Below are 17,734 nucleotides of genomic sequence, written 5' to 3' on the forward strand. Positions count from 1 at the left end.
ACAGGAGTACTGATGCATAGGGGCACTTGTACCCCAATGTTTATAGCAGCACTCTCAACAATAGCCAAATTATGGAAAGAGCCTAAATGTCCATCAACTGATGAATGGATAAAGAAATTGTGGTTTATATACACAATGGAATACTACGTGGCAATGAGAAAGAATGAAATATGGCCCTTTGTAGCAACATGGATGGAACTGGAGAGTGTGATGCTAAGTGAAATAAGCCATAGAGAGAAAGACAGATACCATATGTTTTCACTCTTATGTGGATCCTGAGAAACTTAACAGAAACCCATGGGGGAGGGGAAGGAAAAAAAAAAAGAGGTTAGAGTGGGAGAGAGTCAAAGCATAAGAGACTGTTAAAAACTGAGAACAAACTGAGGGTTGATGGGGGGTGGGAGGGAGGGGAGGGTGGGTGATGGGTATTGAGGAGGGCACCTTTTGGGATGAGCACTGGGTGTTGTATGGAAACCAATTTGACAATAAATTTCATATATTGAAAAATAAATAAATAAATAAATAAATAAATAAATAAAAAAAATAAAAACAGCCTAGATCAGTCTTCTCTCATTAGATTATGTTGCATACTGCCCATTTAGAGGTCTCGGAATCACTTCAGAAATCTATTATTGAAAAAGAGAAATATATCTCTGATCACACCCATGACCCAAACTTCTGAGAAAAAGAAGACAGGAGATTGAAGGAGGAACTAAAGCCACAGTTTTCTTTCTGTCATAGGCCACAGGGAACTAACCCTTCCAGGGTGCCTTGTGCCCATTATCTCATCTGGTCCTCTCAACAGCCCTGTAGGACACAGAAGGGGAGTGAAGGTAAGTGGCTGAAGGTCATGTACTTGTGAAATGGTGGAGGTAAATCCCCATACTCAAAACATCGGTAGATTGAGTAACAACTGTGTTCCAACTAAGAGCAGTAGAAGACAGAAGGACGGATAAAATATGCTTTAAGAAGCTTATAACCCAATGAAGGGAAGATAAGAGAAACACATAACAAATAATGCCCAAGAAATCTCCTCCAGCTCTTTATCTCAAGAGCATAAGGACTTGAGATCATCTTGTGATGATCCCCAATGAAGGGGAATCATGGGATCACGATTCCCAATGAAGGGAAAATAAGAGAAACACATAACAACTATATAATTGTACATATATACACGTGTATTTATGTGTGTATATTATATACATACATGTATACATTAATATGTGTATATTATATACATACATGTATACATTAATATGTGTATATTATATGTATGCATAGACATATATATGTGTGTGTGTATATATATATACACACACGTAATAGCATATAACTAACATTTGTTTGGTATATTAGAACTTATAAGTACTTTTCCTCAGCAAACAACTATGATGAATGTCAAATGAATGGAATGTTGATACAGAAAGCAAGCATTCTAGGAATTCAGAGCAGGGTGAGATCACTGCAGGATGGGGTGAGGGGGAAAGTTTTCGTTGAGACACAGAACTAGCAAGAATGCTGGGCAGTCACACAAACCCAAATACAACTTGTTGCTTCTATACTAGAAATCTGCCGTACTCTCCATTGCTTATAGTTTTTAATGAGGTGATTGTAAATTCATTTTACTTTCTAGAAAATAAAATGCTAACTGAGTGCTTAGAGGTCTGTGTTTTCTCTCTGATCCTCCATCCAAATGATCAACATATTAAAAACAACAACAAACCTCCCACACTTTTTTTTGAAATTTATTGTCAAATTGGTTTCCATACAACACCCAGTGCTCATCCCAAAAGGTGCCCTCCTCAATACCCATCACCCACCCTCCCCTCCTTCCCACCCCCCATCAGCCCTCTGTTCTCAGTTTTTAAGAGTCTCTTATGCTTTGACTCTCTCCCACTCTAACCTCTTTTTTTTTTTTCCTTCCCCTCCTCCATGGGTTTCTGTTGTTTCTCAGGATCCACATAAGAGTGAAACCATATGGTATCTGTCTTTCTCTCTATGGCTTATTTCACTTAGCATCCCACTCTCCAGTTCCATCCATGTTGCTACAAAGGGCCATATTTCATTCTTTCTCATTGCCACATAGTACTCCATTGTGTATATAAACCACAATTTCTTTATCCATTCATCAGTTGATGGACATTTAGGCTCTTTCCATAATTTGGCTATTGTTGAGAGTGCTGCTATAAACATTGGGGTACAAGTGCCCCTTATGCATCAGCACTCCTGTATCCCTTGGGTAAATTCCTAGCAGTGCTATTGCTGGGTCATAGGGTAGGTCTATTTTTAATTTTTTGAGGAACCTCCACACTGTTTTCCAGAGTGGCTGCACCAGTTTGCATTCCCACCAACAGTGCAAGAGGGTTCCCATTTCTCCACATCCTCTCCAGCATCTATAGTCTCCCGATTTGTTCATTTTGACCACTCTGACTGGCGCCTCCCACACTTTTTATGTGATTCTAGAAACATAGAGTAAGTTGGACATTCTAGATGTAAATATATTTGAGTTGCCTTTACTTAATTACCCTGTGATGAGCATCCAGTGGTATAGCTCAAACACCTTACTTAACACTCAGGGTTATGTAATGTCAATTCTGCCCATCAATTCCTGCGGTGTAGAATACATAAAACTCTAGCCCTGCATTCTGACTGGTCTTGCCTCAGTTCTCCTTACATAATCATGGCCACTTCCCTGTTGGTAGTGATTTAGAAATATCTTTCTAAAGCTCTGTGCGCTTTGCCTCAGCTTCCTTTAATTTTTTCTAAAGCTTCTGTCTTTCTTCCTTTGGATTTCTTTGGTTTCAAGCCACAGATACTCATTATGGCTAACTTAAACAGAAATGTTGAATCCTGGGAGGATATTGGATAGCTCACAGAATCAAAGGAAGGCTAGAGAACCAGGCTTAAGGAACAGAGAAACAAAGGCAGCTCCAGGGGATTCAGTGGCAAAAATTAAATCTTGCACTTGCCACGTGCTGAAATGAATGAGTGACAATCAGATTTTTCCATCTCTCCCATTCATGTTCATCATTCCAAGCCCCAGAAGAGACAATCTGGTTAGCCTAGTTTAGGGGCCAGGGGGAGAAAGGAAACTACCTGACAGTCATGACGACTACATAGAGCAGAGAGTGTATGCTGGATGATCAAACCCCAGAAAATATCCACCATACCCCATTTTCTCTTCCTAACCTCCATTTCCTACTTTTTATAATTATCCATAATAGGAGTGACCAACATATCTTCCAAGGTTATAGAAAAGATACTTTAAGGGGCGCCTGGGTGGCTCAGTCGGTTAAGCGGCCGACTTCGGCTCAGGTCATGATCTCGTGGTCCGTGAGTTCGAGCCCCGCGTCGGGCTCTGTGCTGACCGCTCAGAGCCTGAAGCCTGTTTCAGATTCTGTGTCTCCCTCTCTCTGACCCTCCCCTCTTCATGCTCTGTCTCTCTCTGTCTCAAAAAAATAAATAATAAACGCTAAAAAAAAAAAAAAAGAAAAGATACTTTAAAAAAAATCCATTTATATTGGAATTTTTCCCAAAAGGTATTAATGGTTGAGGAAGTTTGGCCTTAACCCTCAGCAGATGGTAGAAAGACTAAAAAAGATAATGTAGGGGCGCCTGGGTGGCGCAGTCGGTTAAGCGTCCGACTTCAGCCAGGTCACGATCTCGCGGTCCGTGAGTTCGAGCCCCGCGTCAGGCTCTGGGCCGATGGCTCGGAGCCTGGAGCCTGTTTCCGATTCTGTGTCTCCCTCTCTCTCTGCCCCTCCCCCGTTCATGCTCTGTCTCTCTCTGTCCCAAAAATAAATAAAAAATGTTGAAAAAAAAAAATTAAAAAAAAAAAAAAAGATAATGTATGCAAAATGCCTATTACATGCTAACATGTAAGTTTTGGTAAATGTTATTGCCATCCCAGCGCTTCATCAGTGATGTGTCGGAGCCAGCTCATACAGCTCACACAAGGATCCAGGACCCAATCATTGTATTTTTAGGATTTTTGTGAGCCAATTGACATAATATTGCTAGCTTGAAGTTGACCTTGATGGGAATTTTTATGCCATGGAAATTGGAATGTTGCAAATGAGGACTTGCCCCCTATCCCACCCCCAACATAGTTATTAATTATTTACCTGTCCACCACTGCATCCACTTCTTTCTTCACAAAATGTGAGTAGAATCATGAAGGATTGAGTGCCAGTTAGGATTGGATTCAGCTGTGAGTAAAAACAACAACAGTGGTTTACTACCTATAAGTTAATTCTCTAGATTGAGGTAGGCAGTTCGGGTTGGCTAGTAGCTCTAATTTGTTGCCTCACACAAACATGGCTTTTACTTCATGATATAAGATGGCTGCTGTAGGGGCCAAGGGCTGGCTGCCCCAAGATAGGCCAGTTTGGCATGGATTTTATTTTGAGTTATAAGCAATCAAAATGCAGCTTCTCCTAATGGAGAAGCTCTTCATATCTCCCTCACTGCCTGTTTATACCAGAGGGAGCTCTCTTGTACCAAAGAGAGCTATTTTTTTTTTAAGTTTTATTTATTTATTTATTTATTTATTTATTTATTTATTTATTTATTTATGTTTATTTATTTAAGAGAGAGAGAGAGAGAAAGAGAGAGAGAGGCAGGGAGAGGGAGAGAATCCCAAGTAGGCTCCCCACAGTCAGCATGCAGAGCCTGACATGGAACTTGAACTCATGAAACCGTGAGATCATGATGTGAGCCAAAATCAAGAGTTGGCATCTTAGCTGAGTCACCCAGAATCCCCTAACAGAGATTCCTCTTTACCTAAGAAACTTATCTGCATAATAGGGAGATCTTTGTTTTTTTCAAATATTCCTTTCACCTTCATGCTAATGGTCTCTCACTCCTTTGTATCATCAGACACTACCCCTCTCCCAAGCTCATATAAGCATCATGTTGCCTCATTGTCTTTGGAATTTCATGTCTGTGTGGATTCCCTGCATGTATGTTACGTTTGATTTTTTCCTGTTAATCTTTCTTATGTCAATTTGATTCTTAGTCCAGCTGGAAAGACTCTGAATGACAGAGGAAATCTCCCTCCCCAACACTGTGTAAGCTCCACATTACAGCCAGTAGGGAAGAGAAAGGCAAAGAAAAACTCCCCTTCCTATTAAGGCCATCAATAGAAGCAACACACAACATTTCTGCTTATATGAAATAGATTGAGGTGAAGTCACTCAACCATATCTAGCTGCAAGGGAGGCCTGGACATGTTTGTTTACTCCATGCAGCCATGTGCCCATCTTGAAACTAGGAAGAAGGAGCAAGTGGATACTGGGAGACAGCTGGCCATCACTCTTGTTACCAGCTAGAACCCAAGACTTGAACCCAATGGCTTGAACTCACCGATCTTTGTCCCACATTTTTCCTTAACCTCTTTTTTCCAGCTTATCTCTTAACTCAGGCAAATGGAAAGCAATACTGCCCCTTAAGCAATAGCAAGTGCTCTGATAAGACCTTCAGCCAGCCCAGACCACCCAGACCAGTTTGAGCTTACTCCCCAACTGGCACCTGCACAGATGGATCATGGAGTGACCTCTAGAATGACCTACCATTACCTTTACCTCATTATAATACTAAAACCTCTGCCCAAGGAGGAGCCTCAGCCTCATTTACATAACATACAATGTATCTGTAGGCATATTTCCTGAAGGTGCATGCATGACCTTAAGCCCACCTCTACATATGATGACAAGGTTTCCCTGTCTAAATATTTATCCTAACCGTAAATAAAATGGAACCCATCCACCCTTGCTCAGGGAGTCACAGCTTTAGAAGCTATTCCACTTGATCTCCTTGTTTGCAGCAAATAAAGTTTTCTTTTTGCAACAACCTGGTACAGCGTCTGATTCATCAAGGGGTGAACTCATGTTGATTCAGTTATACTCCTACGAGTGGGTGGGATTTAGGAAAGTATAGGTGAGAGGGAAAAGTCCTGCTGGTGTGATAGGAATGTGTGTGTTTGTGGAACTCTGAAGGAGCTGGCTGGAACTAAAAAATTAGAAATACTGAAAATGAGATTAAGTAAATAAGATGGAAGCTGGCCAGATCTCAGTGAGGGGCCAGGAAAGCAGACAAAAGAATCTTTATCTGGTGCCACTAGAAACAGGAGGCATTGAACTTTTGGGTAGGGGAGCTGTACAATCAGAGGCATTTAAAAATTTTTAATCTAGCAATTACATGCTAGACATGTTGGAGAAGGGTGGAAAAACAGGAAGCATCAGGCAGGGTGCAGGGGAGACTGATTTCACAATCCAGCTGTGAGGTAGGAATACATCTGAGAGCCATTCGCTAGACAATGTGTTTGGCTTGATGACTTGCCTGATAGGGAGTTTCAGGCTGGGGTCAAGACACAGGATTTACAGGGTAAACAGAACAAACCTGCCTTGGTAGGTGTTTTCAACTGGGCCACTTAGAAGCAGAGCCTGTGGAGCTCCTGGGTGGCTCTGTCGGTTGAGTAGCTGACTTCAACTCAAGTCATGATCTCATAATTCGTGGGTTCGAACCCCGCATTGGGCTCTGTGCTTACAGCTCAGAGCCTGGAGTCTGCTTCACATTCCATGTTTCTCTCTCTGCCCCTTAAACCCTTCCCCGCTTGTGCCCTTTCTCTCTCTCAAAAATAAATAAACAAAAAGAGAAGCAGAGCCTGGTGGGACATTTATTCAAGGGGCTGATTGAAGGAAGAAAAGAAGAGTAAGGACAATGGGATGGCAAAGGGGAAGCAGCTGAACAAGTGTGTGGGCTGAGCTGAAGTCCATAGGAAAGCTCTTGGTACAGATGTCACAAGAGTGGGCTACAGCTGGAGGCAAGCGGGCTGGTGTCTTATAGTCCTGCATCAGGCAGTCATTGACTCAGGCCTGCACAAAGTGTGTGTAACTGGGGAAGGCTTGGCTCCCATTTGACCCAGGGCAATTCTTCAAAAAGGGGACAGCTGTGTGGTTATTAGACAACATGCTTGTGGGTGATGAGTGGACCAGCTGCTAAAAGATCTGAGTGAGGCCCAGACAGAATCCATTACAGTGGGTCCATTTTGGGTGTGTTGGATTTGAGGTGGCAAAGAAATAAGGTATTAGTACATAACTAGTGGGTCATGGGATCTACCAGATAGGAGTTCATGTAGAAGAATAGGGCTAGCTATGAAGATACTAGAGTGAGGGACTCTGACACACAGATGATAGTGTGATAAGAAGAAATAAGCTCTTTGAGGGCCATGGAGACAGAGAGGGGAGCAAGCCTTTGGAAAGAAAGTTGGTTATTCCCTAGTGGGAAGGTGGGTGAGAGAAGAGGAATCAATGAATAAAACAAAGCAGAGATCAGTAGAAAGACATATTAGTGTGGTAGTTTAACTTATCACTGGAAGTCAAGGGAAGAAGACATTGAAGAAGAATGAGTATGGAGAAAAAGTTGAGGTATTTTGTTTTGTTTTGTTTTGTTTGTTAGTTCAGATGTTGTTGGTGGCCTTTAAGGGAACAACGTCACAGCAGAACTGGGTTAGAAACCACATAGTGAGAGCTAGTAATGCTTTCCATATTTAATGGCATTCCATTCTGGTTCTTAACTCCTCTAGGGCACTTCTTGCTTCAATTGATATGCTGCTCATTCTTGCTTGTCCTAAGGTTACTCTATGTTCTGGTTACCTAGTATATATATATATATATATATATATATATATATATATATATACTGCCGAAGCGAGCACAATGTTCTGGTTACCTAATGTTGCCTAACAGATTACCCCAAGACTTAGCAGCATGAGACACCCTTAGTTATATTCTTGGATTCTGTGGATTAGGAATTTGGATGGACACAGTGGGGATGGCTTGTCTCTGCTCCATGATGTCTGGGGCTGCAGCTGGAAGACTCAAAAGCTGGGGACCAGAATTATCTGCAGGTTTCTTCACTCACACATCTGACAGTGGATGCTTTCTTATTGGCTGGGGGCTTCAGTTTCTCTCCTGGTGGTCTAGATTGGGTTATTCCTGCATGGTGGCTGGGTTACTGAAAGAAAGAAGCAGGCATGAACTGTATTCTTTTTATAACCTCATCTTTTTTATGATCTACATTGTTCTCCCTGTACCCCATTGGTCAGTGCAGTCACAGCCCAACCCAGATTCAAAGGGAGGGAACATGACCCCACCCTGGAATCTATAAAACTACTGAAGAAGAGCATGGAGGTGGAGGGCCACTCATCTTCAGAAAATGCCATCTGCTATACTCTCTCAGAGCTTCTTATGAGTGTCCTCTTTATTCAACAACCATTAATAATAACAGTAATGGAATGAACTACCTGAGGCCTAGAGGGGTAAGTGAGGTACTCTAGATGACTCAGCAAGGACTCCACTGTGACATGGACCCAGGGCTTCTGGGTTGATGTTACTTTTATTAAGAACTGGATGCCTCCAAAGAGCAAATAAAACTTGTGGAGACTGGGACTGTTTCTTCAGATGCCCCATCCATCCTCACAGCAGCTCAGGGCCAACTACAGAGCTATGAACAGAGATCCCTCAGCCACTTACTGACTGGTCCTGCATTTGATACACCCATTTAATATGATGATTTAATATAATTTTGTATCTCTTTTCTCAGGAGAGCAGTCAAAGGCTGGGACACAGACCCTAATGTTGCATTCAACTTCCTGGCTGGAAGACCAGGATGAAGTTGCTTCTGATCTCTATGCTGGCAATGAGCAAGGCAGCACCCATGTTAGGAGTGTGAGGTAAGTGGGAGATGCCAAGGAGTGTTCAGGTAGAGAAATTAGATGGTGATCTGAGGTAACTGCATAGGAAAAGCAGGGAAGGCTAGAAGGGAAGTGGCTGAGGCAATGGGTATGGGTCCAGCTCAGAGGGGAAGGGAGCCAATTTCCACCCCCTCCTGAACTCACATCCCAGTTCTAAACATGTTTCACAGCCCCAGGGGGAGACTCTGGCAAAGGATTCAGTGTGGGTAGCAGGCATACTTATCACAATCAGGAGTGGGTGGGAGCAGATCTTAGAACTTACATCAGGTCTCAATTTTCCAGACCCTGCCTATGCCCTGCCCTTCCACCCAAACCTATCTTTGACTTCATCTCTTTAGAAATGTCCTCGGGCTAGCAGTTTCTTTCTCAGAGATTGCAGATCAGGAAGGACCTTTGGAAACCACAGTTTCCACTTCTGCTGTAGGGGCAGAAAGCATGGGGCAGCCCAACCCCTCAATGCCTGGGAAGTAGCAGAGGAAGTAACTGAAGCTGGCTCTGTGCTGTAGGACTATTGCCCTTACCAGGTCCCCACTATCCTGCATCAGCCCTGCAGGGACCTGTCAGGGGGTCTTTTTGCCCCTGGTTTCTCTCTATCCTGCTCACCTCTATAAAAAGGTATATTCTCCCTGCTCAGGCCCCCTGGCAGTAGCTCACTGTGACTTCTCATCTTACCCCCAACTCCTTGGCCTCACCTTCATGACCTTGGTGTATCATTTGTGAGTCATCCTTGCTGCCTTGTTCCAGCCCCACCAATGTGCTTACTGCTCTCTCCCACATAGGAATTACTCACTGCTTATGTCATCAATCCCTCTGGAATGTGCCCCTTCCTCCATGACACCCATTCTCTCTTCATCCTTTATTATTATTTTTTAAACTAACAGTGTTGTCTTTTCCCCCCTTGGATGATTAAAATAATACATACTTTTTGTAGAAAATCTGTAAAATGAAAAATGTATACAAAAGAAAATTGAAAGTACCCATAACTCCACAGCTTAACTAACTGTGGTAACTAACATTACCATTCTGGTGGGCTTCCTTCTTGTCTCCTCCTCACCAAAACTCCTTCCTGCCTCAGGCCTTCATGCATGCTTATTATTCCTTCTGCCTAAAAGTCTCTCTCTCTTCCTTTCTCCTCTACCTACTACCCCCTCTTCTCTTCCCACCTGCATTCTATGAGTAAATCAACTCATCTGTATAATCATAAAGGTCATTCTTGCAGAGAAACTGTTCCTCTACCTCCAAGTTATGTCTATTACACATTCACAGCACCCAGTACTTTTCCTTGTATCATTTACCACAACTAGAAATAAACCATCATTTTTGTCCTCATGTGTTTAATGTCTGTCTAAGCTACTTGACTTGACATAAGGTCCATGACTGGCTTACTTGTTTATTCTGTTGACCCTAGCATCTGCCACAGTGCCTCGTATACAGAAAACACACAACACATTGTACCAAGACACCTTCCTAGAGTAACCATGTGTCCTTTCAGCACTTTAAAATAATCAGTTTAAAAAATATGATGACTCAATTACCATATGAGACCTGGTTCCAGGTACAGGAAACCTGGATCTTGCCCCAAGGAGTCTTCAGTCTTTTGAGGGAGACAGACAAGTAAGTGGAGGATTCTGATATGTCCTTGATGATCAGTTATAAGTATATATAATCAATAGTGTTAAGTAAAGCATAGAGAAAGGGCCCCTAAACTAGCCTTGAGGGAGGTGATGCTATTGTTTTAATTTGTCCTCATTAGTGCATTTACTTCATAGAATCATAGGATAATAGAATTGAATGGGACCATGAGATCAATAGGCCCCAACTCTTTCTGTGAGGTGAGGAAATTAAAGCAGTGAAGGGCAATAAAGTGACTTGGCCAAAGCCCCTGGGTAATTTACTGGTGGCAGATCTGGGATTAGAGCCTCAATCTTGAGACTCCCAGTGCAGTACCCTTTCTAACTGTACCTTAGGGGCCTTTGGAGGAGGGGCCTTTGGGGAGGCCCTCCCCCTCCCCCCCCCCCCCCCCCCGCTCCTCCTTCCATTCTGTTAATCCCCAAGTCCTGCTGATTTTACCTTGTAAAGGTTTCTTCAGTTTGTCTGCTTTTCCTCCCGTCCCCTCTATCACACTCCAAACCTCCATCATCTCCAGCCTGGGTGCCTACACTCACCTCCTACATTGTCTCTCTGCTTCTAGTCTTGTCCTGATCAGATTCCTTCTCCACTTTGCAGCCCAAGTGAGCCTTCACAGGCCTAAGTGTGAGCATGTATATCCCCAGCTTAAAGCCTCATTGAATTTTTCGTTCAAATTAATATGGTATGTTAGCTTTGGCTGCCATAACAAAATACTGCAGAGTGGGTGGCTTAAACAACAGAAATTTATTTCTCATTGTTCTGGAGGCTGTAAGTCCGAGATCAGGGTGCCAGAAAGTAGGTTTAATTCTGAGGCCTCTTCTCCTTCTTCTTCTTCTTCTTCTTCTTCTTCTTCTTCTTCTTCTTCTTCTTCTTCTTCTCCTTCTCCTTCTCCTTCTCCTTCTCCTTCTCCTTCTTCTTCTTCTTTCCATGTCAGACAGGTAATATGCCGAGGTCATAACAGGGAGGCACATGTCACATAATGGTGTGAATATCCAATCATCACTCTTATGAACTACAAAAGGAGAAGAGCTCTCTTGTGTCTCCTCCTTTTTTAAGGACACAAATCCTATCAAATTAGGGCCCCAGTCTTAGGACCTCATTTAACCTTAATTACCTACAAAAGACCCTATCTCCAAATACAGTCACATTGGAGTTTAGGGCTTCAACAGATGAATCTTGGGGGCACACAAACCCGTCCATAGCACACGGTCTACGAAGTCTTTCTTAATCTGGCCTACTTTACCCACTACCCTCTCTGCTTTCATGCTTCTATACCTTCAATCTCTCTTGGTTCCTTTAACTTGTTCAGTTTTCTGCAGCGCTGATCCCTCCATCATCTTCCCTCTTTCTCTGCCTCTCCTATTCCTATTTAGTCTTTGTAAGGAAATATCCATCTATCCTTGGAGCAAATGGATATGGTTTGCCCACTTTGGCTCTGAGTCCCTCAAGATATCATAGGACCTGTCTTGGATCTCTTTGAGAGTGCTTATTTTTTTGAGAACCGAGACCTGAAGACACCCAATTACAAAATAGAGTGTACAGCCCCCATTGTAAGCCGGAGATGGAAACTCAGTCCCTCTTTACTGGTTTCCTCCTTTTGGACCTATATCTCACCCTTTCTATTTCTGCTTGGGCAAACCACTGAATTATTTCTTGAGGGACATGGCCCTCCCTTGCCTACTAAGCAGTAAACTCAGCTTCCCTCCTCTGCCAGCTCCCACGTCTTTGTATTTTGGTTACTTTCAAGTCTCAGTTTAAATATCAGTTTCCAAGGGAGGCCTTCCCTGAAACCCCATCCTGTGTTTAGTCCTTTGTCTCTCCATTCCTGTGGCAGCCTGTGTTCCCCCTTTCCTAAGAGTCACTACCTCATCCCTGTATGTTTCGTGTCTGTTCTTCTGAGCAACCTAGGCAGCATGCACCTCTGTCTACTCGGTTGCAGTTCCCCAGGTTAGTGCAGCACCTGCTCCTAGTAGGCTATTAGAAACTGTTAGCTTTTGGGGCGCCTGGGTGGCGCAGTCGGTTAAGCGTCCGACTTCAGCCAGGTCACGATCTCGTGGTTCGTGAGTTCAAGCCCCGCGTCAGGCTCTGGGCTGATGGCTCGGAGCCTGGAGCCTGTTTCCGATTCTGTGTCTCCCTCTCTCTCTGCCCCTACCCCGTTCATGCTCTGTCTCTCTCTGTCCCAAAAATAAATAAAAAAGCGTTGAAAAAAAAATTAAAAAAAAAAAAAAGAAACTGTTAGCTTTTATTAGTGGAAGCTCTGTAAATATCCACTGGCTTGAGTTGTTTTCAAATAGTTCCTCAGATAGTATATGTATCTTGTCTAAATTGGACTGAAATTTGTCAGAAGGATCCTGTCTGTTCCTTTCTTTAATTCTTCCTCACTATGCCCATTATGGGCTTCTTCATCCAAAAAACATTTCATAAATGATTTTTAACTGATCTCCCACAGTAACTTTCCCAAAACGGATCATATTCTAAGAAATGATCAAATTCGGGGCGCCTGGGTGGCGCAGTCGGTTAAGCGTCCGACTTCAGCCAGGTCACGATCTCACGGTCCGTGAGTTCGAGCCCCGCGTCGGGCTCTGGGCTGATGGCTCGGAGCCTGGAGCCTGTTTCCGATTCTGTGTCTCCCTCTCTCTCTGCCCCTCCCCCGTTCATGCTCTGTCTCTCTCTGTCCCAAAAATAAATAAAAAACGTTGGAAAAAAAAAAAATTAAAAAAAAAAAAAAAAGAAATGATCAAATTCAAGAGTATGTGTGTAACAGGACAATTTATTATGAATTTATTGTAAGAATCTATTAAGAATTAGAAAGGAATGCAGGTGTTCTCTTCCTCCTCTGCATAGCCAGGACTTTGTTTCCTTGAAGTTGTAGGTTTCCTGACCCCTAGAGGAGGTTGACTTTTTGTGTGTGTGTGTGTGTGTTTGTTTATTTATTTATTTATTCAAATTTTTATTATTTTATTTTATTTGCATTTTTTTTCCATCATGATAAGTGTACTTTTTAATCCCCATCACCTGATTCACCCATCCTCCCACCTACCTCCCCTCTGGTAACAATCAGTTTGTTCTCTATAATTAAGAGTCTGTTTCTTGGTTTGTCCCTCTCTCTTTCTCTTTTTTTTTTTCTTCTGCTTGTTTGTTTTGTTTCTTACGTTTCACATATGAGTGAGATCATATGGTACTTGTCTTTTTCAGACTGACTTATTTTGCTTAGTGTTATACTCTCTAACTCTATCCATGTCATTGCAAGTAGTGAGATTTCATTCTCTTTTATGGCTGAATAATATTCCATTGTGTATATATATATATATATATATATATATATATATATATATATATTCTATTCTTCTTTATCCATTGATCTATTGATGGACATCTGGGCTGCTTCCATAGTTTGACTATTGTAAATAATGCTGCAGTAAACATAGGGGTGAATGTATCCCTTTGAATTTGTGTTTTTGTATTTTTTGGATAAATACCCAGTAGTGTAATTACTGGATCCTAGGGTAGTTCTATTTTTAACTTGCTGAGTAAACTCCATACTATTTTCCACAGTGGCTGCATCAGTTTGCATTCCCACCAACAGTGCAAGAAGGTCCTTTTTTCTCCACATCCTCCCCAACACTTGTTGTTTCTTGTGTTTTTTATTTTAGCCACTCTGACAGGTGTGAGGTGTTATCTCATTGTAGTTTGGATTTGCATTTCTCTGATAATTAATGATGTTGAGCATCTTTTCATGGTTTGGTGTTGAATAGTTCTTTACGGATTTTGGATACCAACCCTTTATTGGATATGTCATTTGCAAATATCTTCTACCCATTCAGTATATTTCCTTTTAGTTTTGTTGGTTGTTCCCTTGTCTGTGCAGAAACTTTCTTCTTTAATGTAGTCTCAATAGTTTATTTTTGCTTTTATTTCTTTTGCTTCAGAAGACATATCTAGAAAAATGTTGCTATGGCTGATGTCAGAGTAATTACTGCTTGTGCTCTCTTCCAGGATTTTGATTGTTTCTTTTCTCACATTTAGGTCTTTAATCCATTTTGAATTTGTTTTGTGTATGGTGTATGAAAGTGGTCCAGTTTCATTCTCTTGAATTTTGCTGTCCAGTTTTCCCAACACCATTGTTGAAAAAACTTTTCCTCATTGTATGTTCATACCTCCTTTGTTAAAGATTAATTGACCATATAATTGTGGATTTATTTCTGGGTTTTCTATTCTATTCCATTGATTTGTTTGTTTGTTTTAGAGACAAAGAGCACAGGGAGGTAGAGGGGCAGAGGGAGAGAGAGAGAATCTTTTTTTTTTTTTTTAGGTTGATTTGTTTATTTTGGGGGGGGGGCAAGTGTGAGTGGGGGAGGGGCAGAGAAAGGGAGAGAGAATCCCAAGCAAGCTCTGCACTGCCAGCACAGAGTTCGACGAAGGGCTCAAACCCATGAACCAGGAGATTGTGACCTGAGCCAAAATCAAGAGTCAGATTCTTAACCAACTGAGCCACCCATGTGCCCCTATGTATTTATTTTTATGTCAGTACCATACGGTTTTAATTACTACTGCTTTGTAATATAACTTGAAATCTGGAATTGTGATACCTCCAGTTTTGTTTTGCTTTTTCAAGATTTCTTTGACTCTTCAAAATCTTTTGTGGTTCCATACACATTTTAGGATTGTTTCTTCTATTTCTGTGAAATATGCTATTGGTGTTTTATTTTATTTTATTTTATTTTTAATTTTTTTTTAATGTTTATTTATTTTTGAGACAGAGAGAGACAGAGCATGAACAGGGGAGGGGCAGAGAGAGAGAGAGGGAGACACAGAATCTGAAACAGGATCCAGGCTCTGAGCTGTCAGCACAGAGCCCGCGCGGGGCTTGAACTCATGGACTGTGAGATCATGACCTGAGCCGAAGTCGGACGCTTAACCAATTGAGCCACCCAGGTGCCCCCTATTGGTGTTTTAATAAAGATTACGTTAAATCTGTAGGTAGTATAGAAATCTTAACAATATTTATTGTTTCAACCCATGAACATGGAATATCTTTCCATTTCTTTGTGTTGTCTTGAATTTCTTTCATCAGTGTTTTTATAATTTTCAGAGTACAGGTCTTTCACCTATTTGGTCAACTTTATTCCTAAATATTTTATTGTTTTTGGTGCAATTATAAATGGAATTGTTTTCTTTAATTTTTTTTAATGTTTATTTATTCTTGAGAGAGAGACAGAGCACAAACAAGGGAAGGGCAAAGAGAGATACAGAATCTGAAAGAGGCTCCAGGCTCCCAGCTGTCAGCACAGAGTCGGACATGGGGCTTGAACCCACGAACCGTGAGATCATGACCTGAGCGGAAGTCAGACACTTGACTGACTGAGCCACCCTGGCGCCCAGGGATTGTTTTCTTAATTTCAATTTTTGCTGCTTCACTATTATTGTATAGGAATGCAACAGATTTCTGTACATTGATTTTGTATCCTGTGACTTTACTGAATTCATTTACCAGTTCTAGTAGTTTTTGGGTGGAGTCTAGGATTTTCTATATATAGTATCTTATCATCTGCAGATAGTTTTACTTCTTTACTATTTGGATGCCTTTTATTTCTTTATACTGTCTAATTGCTGAGACTAGGACTTCCAGTACTATGTTAACTATCAGTGGTGAGATTGGACATATTTTGATCTTTGGGGAGAAGTTCTCAGTTTTTCACCATTGAGTATGATTTTAGTTGTAGGTTTTTCATATATGGCTTTTATTACGTTGAGATAGGTTTTGTCTAGACTTACTTTCCAGAGGGTTTGTTTTTTTTTTAATCATGAATGGTTGTGGTACTTTGTCAATTGCTTTTTCTGCAACTACTGAAGTTGTCATATGCTTTTTGTACTTTTTCTTATTGATATGATGTATCATGTTTTGCAAATATTGAACCATCTTTGTGTTCTGGCACTAAATCCAACTTGATGGTGGTGTGTGGTTTTTAAAATGTATTGCTGGATTAAGTTTGCTAATATTTTGTTGAGGATTTTTGCATCTATACTCATGAGAGATTTGGTCCGTAGTTCTCTTTTTTTGTGGTGTCTTTATCTGGTTTTGGTATCAGGGTGATACTGGTCTCAGAATGAATTCGGAAGTTTTCTTTCCTCTTATATTTTTTAGAATAGCTTGAGAAGAATAGGTATTAACTCTTCTTTAAATGTTTGGTGGAATTCACCTGTGAAGCCATCTGGTCTTGGAGTTTTGTTTTTTCTTTGGCGGGGGGGGCTGTCTTTTTTTAAGTTTATTTTTGAGAGAGAGAGAGACACACACAATGTGAGCAGAGGAGGGGCAGAGAGAGAGAGAGAGAGAGGGAGACGCAGAATCCTAAGTAGGCTCCAGGCTCTGAGCTGTCAGCACAGAGTTCGACGCAGGACTTAAACTCAAGAACCACAATATCATGACCTGAGCCAAAGTCTGACACTCAACTGACTGAGCCACCCAGGTGCCCCTGTTTTGGGGGAGTGTTTTGATTATTGATTCAATGTCATTGCTGGTAATTGGTCTGTTCAAATTTTCTATTTCTTCCTGCTTTAGTTTTGGTAGATTATTTGCTTCTAGGAATTTATCCATTTCTTCTACATTGTCAACTTTGTTGGCAAAACTTTGTCAACTTTGTTGGCATAGGTTTTCATAATACTCTTGTTACAATTGTTTGTATTTTGGTAGTGTTGGTTGTTATTTCTCCTATTTCATTAGTGGTTTTGTTTATTTGTGTCCTCTCTCTCTCTCTCTGTCTCTCTGTTTCTCTCTGTTTCTCTCTTTCGTTTTTTTGGATGAGTATGACTAGAGATTTATCAATTTTGTTGATTTTTTCAAAGAACCAGTTCCTGGTTGCATTGATCTGTTCCATTGTTGTTTTCTTTTTTAAGTATCTCTATCATATATTTCTGCTCTAATCTTTATTATTTCCTTCCTTTTGCTGGTTTGGGTTTTGTTTGCTCTTTTTCTAGCTCTTTAGGTGTAAGGTCTTTTGTGTATTTTAGAAGGAAAGGAAAGAATCAGGCTGAGTGAGAGTCTAAAGGAAATCCACCTCTAAGTAGGCTTTAGTTTTAGAAGGTATTGGATGTCTGGTCTGAGATGGGGGGATAGACAGTATACCCCTTGGTTGATTCTTGGAACTCTGGGAACTCAGAGAAAAGATAGGGGATGCAACTTCTCCAGGGAATGTGAAGGTCTAGGCCTCTTCCAAAGCAGTCCCTTGGATGGTACTGGTTGCTAGGGTCCATGAGAACTGGGCCAGGATACTTTGGATAGGGCATTTTCAGAGCCTTGGCAAATGTCCCCAGCCACCAGGCAAGGCCAGATCAAGACTGTAGAGAAGCACT

The 17,734-nt window shown here is 41.5% G+C and overlaps 1 long non-coding RNA gene and 1 pseudogene across 1 annotated transcript; both read right to left on the reverse strand.

Annotated features, from left to right (window-relative positions):
- Positions 1-561: 561 nt before the first annotated feature.
- Positions 562-9,547, reverse strand: LOC131513918 (uncharacterized). Its single transcript, XR_009262873.1, has 4 exons — positions 9,448-9,547; positions 7,924-8,016; positions 4,125-4,208; positions 562-626 (listed from the first exon to the last, which is right to left on the reverse strand). It is a non-coding gene; the product is annotated as an uncharacterized LOC131513918 (long non-coding RNA).
- Positions 9,548-11,312: 1,765 nt separating this feature from the next.
- LOC131515632 (small nucleolar RNA U13) lies at positions 11,313-11,408 on the reverse strand (annotated as a pseudogene).
- Between the last annotated feature and the right edge of the window lie 6,326 nt (positions 11,409-17,734).

This window comes from Neofelis nebulosa, chromosome 6, assembly GCF_028018385.1.
Source record: "Neofelis nebulosa isolate mNeoNeb1 chromosome 6, mNeoNeb1.pri, whole genome shotgun sequence".
Lineage (NCBI taxonomy): Eukaryota > Metazoa > Chordata > Mammalia > Carnivora > Felidae > Neofelis > Neofelis nebulosa.